The following is a 6,816-nucleotide window of genomic DNA, read 5'->3' on the forward strand; positions in this document are numbered from 1 at the left end:
ACTTGAAAAGAACAATGTAAATACAGAATAAAGAACATTTGAACCCTGAAATGGCAGAGAGGAAACTAAAAGTTTGGGCACCATACTTGTTTGCTAAGTAGTCCATCATAAAAGTCGAGGGCTTTCCTACAACAAGGGGCTCACGTTGAGTGGATCCACCAATGGCACCTACCATTGAACCACCGCCTGGTTCCAGCAACATTATGCAAGCAAATTCAGGATAATGGAGAATTAATTCTTAGATCATGACAAACTATATCAATCTAAGCACAAAATATCATTGTTCTTATGAAAAAGAATGGAAAAATGCATTTAATTTAGATGTAACATGTACATCCTCAAATATTAATACTGAAAAGAAGTTCAAGATAATATATCGATCAAGATTCTCAATCCTTAAAAGTTTTAGAAGTTCAAAAAAGGTGAATAAAATCACCCTAGTAAATTCATTTCCGGGATATCTAACCAAGGGTGCAAAAGTAATCAAAAGTTGGTCAGCAAGTTTTTAAGTAAAGATATATGGACCTGCCCTTATTGGTTTATCCCTTTGAATTGTCATCCTAAAAGAGGTTTAACTAGACTACCAATCCCTGCAAATGTTGAAATTGTCATGAAATGCATGACGTGTGCAGTAACTAGGCAGACATGAATGTTAAATGCGCTAATGAGCCAACAAACAAGGCCATACAAATTTCAGCACAAATGATACATTAGTAAAATGAGTACCCATGGACAGACTCAAACATCCCTAGTTGTCATCCCGAAAAAAATTTTTGTTTATTATAAGATTTCTGTGGGCTCATCTATTTAGATACAGAAGTTTTTTGCTTCCAAGTGCAAGAATGAAAATGCTTCTACCTTATAGTCCTCCTAATCGTATTCATTATCCAAGGACAATTTTAGCAACAGCAAGAAACCGTTTTCATGCTTAAAATTCAGAACACCCGTGAAGCTCAAAGTTCAAATGTATTGTGTGCCAGCTCAATCCATTGAGTGCATAAAAATAAAAATAAAAGTGCTAGCCTAAACACCATTTATAATGCCACAAACAAAGAGATGACAACTGAGCCAAATCAATAGATGAAGTGAAACCTGCCCATTCTTGAGCATCAGTAAGATGAGTCACAGCATCACGGTTTGTTGCAATGAAAAGACAGCCTGGGTTTTCACGAATGCACAGTGTTGCATACCTTCATAGCCAAATAATTAGATGTCTAAGATTGGATTACATAAATAATAATAAATATGTACGTGCATGTCCATATAAATGTGTTTTATTGAGGCTAGTAAAATCCTTCATAACATATATTTCAGACCTTCAAAATCGTACGATTTTCTAAAATATGGAGCACCTGGAATCATGTAAGGATTGAATTTCCACTGCAGATTTTGGGCCTGAGAATCTATCTTATTTGTTATGGTTGTCGCTTGTGTGTATTTAGAAGCCGTAGTATATCAGAAGTATAATTTATGTAACTAATAATGGTGGTAATGGCGATTTGGTTTTATTAAGAACAATAAGGAGAAAATTTTTGCTGTAATAATTCAATTCATATGTTTAGGATGGAAAAAATGAGTCAGAGATTCATTCAGCCAAAGGAAATCCTCTATAACCTTGAAAATTCCTTAACTAACTTCTGCATAACACAGTGACCAGGGTGAAAGACAGGAGGAAAATTACACTAGATATAGTGTCAATGAAATCAAGAAAACTTACTGAACTTTGTAGTAGTTGAAATATTGATCAAATCCAACTACAACAGCCCCAACCTATAGTTCAAAATAGACAAGTGATTAGTGCAAGTGTAATAAAAACAATTGTCTTAGTAACAGAGTTCCTGTTATGTTTTATGTCTATAGAAGTAGGTGGTAATGCCCGTTTCTATAAAGGAATGTGTGAAGTAGAGATTAAATTTCAGAAGCATAAGATGATGGATATGTACGTTCTCATCATGTTCCATCATATAACCTGGCTTTAGCTCAATCTTCTTCTCACCATCTACCTACGATACGCAAAATAGAGATGGCACATGAGTTGAGCATTGGTGAGATCATCAAGAATGGAAAAAAATACAAAATAAAGAATCCATGAGTTAAGCATCGGTCAAACCTTAGAGATCATATATATCACAACTGCAAATTCAAATTAGCAGAAAGGCAGTAGACACAGTACATACTATGCAATAGACCATAACACTATAAAAAAAATGCAAAACATCCAAGTTAGTGGTCCACACGATTTCAGATTTGGCACAACCATGCAAGTAAACAACACGTTAATGTACACGAACAAGGAAAAGATCCATTTCAGGTCCATATAGTGCCTCTCTTTTAAAACATGATTCACACCAATAGCCAGAAAGAAACGGAGAAGATTATGAATCATTCGTCCAGTTATATTAATGATGTCTGGTGATGTGCTATCTGACACAATTCTTCAACAAGCTGAAAGCATTTTCCCTGAGAAGTCTTGTTTCTTTGGATTTCTGTCATGACTTCCACTGATATGGTCAACCATGCAAGCAACAACTGGAAGTTACATGCTAACTAGAAACTTTCATCAGTGAACATTATAACTGTGGTCATTAGCTGTATTATCATACTCACTGTGGCCTGTGCTTGCTTAGTAGTTTTAATATGATTGACAGGGAGATCTATTTTGGCAACTTTTCTCCTTCTAAGTTCTAAATGAAAGCATTGAAAGCTAAGCCCCTGTTTGACAACCATTATTTGAAAACTCTTTTTTTTATATACTCATTTTCAACTATACATTCACACAATAAAATATTCCACACATAAACCCATAACTTTTTCCTACTTTTTAATCACTATTCAAAACATTGTTTTTCTCAAATAATGGTTGTCAAACATGAGCTAAGGAATTCTCCATGTTAGATAGCTTTCAAATCAAAGACATAGATTCATAAAATAATTTGCAAAATAAAGAAAGGTTAAAAAAAGTATATTTTGTAAGTTCAATGAAATATATTTAGAATCTAGTACATACTGGCCCACCAAGATACTGAATTCCTGCTAACTCGAGCTCTTTCAAGATGCCATCCTCTCCAACAACGTAAACCTTGAAAACATGCCATAATATGGTCAGTCGATGATAAATGTGATTTCATGTTAATAACTAGTTCATATATTTAAGCAAACAATACTATGAACAAAAACGAGTGAGCAGACATTAAAAGAATTATGATTATGGTACAGAAATTATAAGTGCAGAAGCGATGAACTCAAAAATTAGAGACAATCAGGACATAGTAAATTCTTCGGCAAAATAATACTCCACCCAGATGTTCTGGAGGTAAGATGACCCTGGTCTGTGGGCTTTAGAGAGAGAGCATAAACACATCAATAATTAAAAACGTAAACACCTTTTTATCCTTGGGGAAATCAATTGACTTCAAGTAAGCAGCAGCAGCGAAGGATGATGCGAAGATTTCCTCCTGAAACGAAGAGTGGCAGTTAGAGGTATAGGTAAAAGAAGTATGAGAATTTGAAACCATATTTCATAAACCTACCTCACTGACATCAAGACCAAGTGTTTCAAACTTCTTCCCATACTGTTTCCGGGATTTTGTTGAGTTGTTGGTAACAAAAACTAACCTTTTACCCTAAACAAAGAAGAATCCAATTTATAAACAAGTAAGAAATGCACCACCAAGGCAGTCGTGTATTTTCTTGAGTGGTATCTCTTATAATCAAATGATGTACTCAGAGCTTCTTCCACACCAAATTATTGGCTCAATGCAGAGACATAATCAATTCATACCACATAAACAAGATTAATTGTTATAATGCTAACCTTTGAACGAAGCATATCAAGGGTTTCTGGGACTCCATCTATCAGTTTATCTCCCTTCCAAATAACTCCTGTAAAATGTAAGGAAACTCGGTTTACACTAAAACAGAAAGTATTCACAACCTTACTCATGCACCGAAGTCTTGAAAGAATAAGCTGTATTTTTACTCCTTAGTATTACAAATATCTCTATATTCCTTGTATTTTCCTAGTTAAAGACCTTCTAGCATTATTCTATAATCCAATAAATTCGTCAATAAAAAATGTTCTTTCCTTCCAGCAACCTTTATCTCGATTTAAACGGTGAAAAGAATTTGTTTCACAGGAAATGCCATTGGAACTCCACAAGCGTTAGTTATGTTGTTTCCTTCACCTCCTTACTAAGTTATATCACTTGATAATATTGTGCACCATCCAATGCCACTCTTCCAATTCATATAAGAATAATTTCCTTGAAGTGGAAGATTCTCAAATTCCCATTCAGAAAATTGTATTAGAGTTTAACAAATTATAAGGCATATGCTTCCTCAAAACAGAGCATAAAAGCATAGGTTTGAAATTTGAATTGGAAATTAAAATTCTAACAATTCCCTGCTTGTAATTCCCTGGTTTCTTTATTGCCAGGAGAGAAGACTTTATATATTTCAACAATTTCCCAAAGGGCATAGGCATAACCCGGGGGGGGGGGGGGGGGGGGNAAGTTTGCAGCAGAACAATAAATTTCAAAGTCATAATTACTTAATATAGATAGTACCATAAGTTAAATCTTATCTAAATTTTTTTAAGATAAAATCATTATTGACTTTTCTATAGATAGTTAAGCCCCATTTGTGTACGATCTAAAATTTGAATGTTGAACTTATTGCACATGTTTACTTGTAATACTAGAACACTATTTGGTATGGATTAAAATTATATTTTAATCTAAATCAAAGTTAGCAATTAATTTTAATTGCATATTTTATTAGATCCACAATTTTTTAACATCAGATTTCATGAACTTTTATCTAAATATACTAAATATCTTATCTAATCTCCACCAAGCGGGGGGCTAGATGATATTGTATTAAACCATAAATATTTTTAGTTTATATTTCTTCGTTAATATTGTCCAAAACTATATAGTACAATACTAAACTTTATTATTAGTTTGATAATGAATAAATTGAGCCGCCACCCCAATTGATTAAGTGTGTGTGTGTATTAGAATGAAATTGAATAAACTACATTAATTGAACTCGAAAAACGTTAGTTCCCTAGGAAGGGTGGGTATGTTTCGCTTACTAATAGAACCAAATAGAGAACCAAATTATATAAAGTATTGAAGACATTTAAACAAACACACTTAATTAGTACTAAAAGCCAATTATCTTTTATTGTTAAAAAAATTATATAAAGTATAAAGAAGACCAATTGTTGAACCATTGCATCTTGGGGTACGACGAAGAAGGTAGCTAAAAACTGTTAAACAATGCTATAAGTACATATTTTTTCTACACAATTTGTACAGAAATACAGCTATCTTCATGTAATTAACTATTGTTAAAAATAGTTTTTAACAACAGCAAATCAAAGGAAGACGGCTGCCTTCCTGTACCAATTCTGTTTAAAAAATTATGTACTTGTAGATTAATTGAAAACTATTTACTCACTAAGATATAAAAAGAAAAATGAAACTAAGTCAAATATGAGCAACTTTTGTCTGCAAATAGCAAAAACTTGTTACTCATATATAAAACTCCCAATGGAAGTTATATAGAGGCACTATATGCAGACATCTGACAGTCAATCAAGTCAAAATAAAGAAAAGGCAAGAGTTGCTCTATAGTCGAAGCACTACTCCATCCGGGGTTCTTTTGCCGAAGCACCTCCTCCTTCATCCGAACCTCTATGCATCTGAAGTCCCCTTTTCAAGTCAAAGCTCTTGATGCCTTTAAAGCAAATCTAAAGAATATCTTTAAGATTGATTGATGTAATTTTTTTAATGAGTGTCAAACATGTCAGTTTAGGAGTATAGAGTGACTGACCTCTTGTCAATACAACTAATGTATAACACAGAGTGATGTGAGATTTCAGTTAATTAGATGGAGCCATGTGGATCCGATTGAACGGTAACTATGTCGGCCTCAGCTATACAAAAAGTAACTTTTGTAAAATGAAAAGAGATTGACAAACATATATACAAACTTTATATGCTTAATATCACACTTAACTTTCCTTCTTGCTCATTTGATATAAGTTTGCTCAAGTTTGGATCCATCTTGTACTGACGATAGCGTATTAGATTGTTTGTTTGCTTATAACCATCTTTGATCTTTGTCTGCGTCCGTACACTTTCGTCTCACGTCCATTATTGTCATTCAACCCTAACCGTATCCCCGATCAAAACGTGCCGAAATTTGCTTATATGGACGCGAGTGGCCCGACATCTATTATCCACGTGGCCATTACGAAAAACGGGGTCAACAAAATTGTTTACACACCAACAAACACAAAAACGAAACAAAAGGCATAAATGAGCAACTGTTGTCTGCAAATACCGAAGGACAAGCTATATATAAATTAACCAAGTCTTAAGTGGACTTACGCAACCATACGTCCATAACTTGTAAGAATTTCAAATGATTTTTTCCTTTGGAGGAAAAAAATAAAAAAATAAACATCAATAAATATTCATTACTAAAGAAGGGCTTCACATGAATTTTTTTTTCGGTGAAGCCTCTTTTTCAATCGGAATTGGTCTTCTGATGGATAAAAGCGGTTGGACGGTCTGGTGGGGAAACCTCATGATAAGACTATGATGAAAGATAGAAATTTGTTGAAAATTATCGACTGAAAATGGACGGTTGGATTTTTTTGATGTTGCGTTGTTTTGTCGGAAATTTTTATTACGGACAGAAAGTGATTGTTGATAATATTTACCATTATTTTTTAAAGAAAAATAGGAAATGTTGATCAATATATTGAGTGAGATATATAAACAACTAGATCTTGAATATTTATTG

Source organism: Olea europaea, chromosome 1 (assembly GCF_002742605.1).
Source record: "Olea europaea var. sylvestris chromosome 1, O_europaea_v1, whole genome shotgun sequence".
Lineage (NCBI taxonomy): Eukaryota > Viridiplantae > Streptophyta > Magnoliopsida > Lamiales > Oleaceae > Olea > Olea europaea.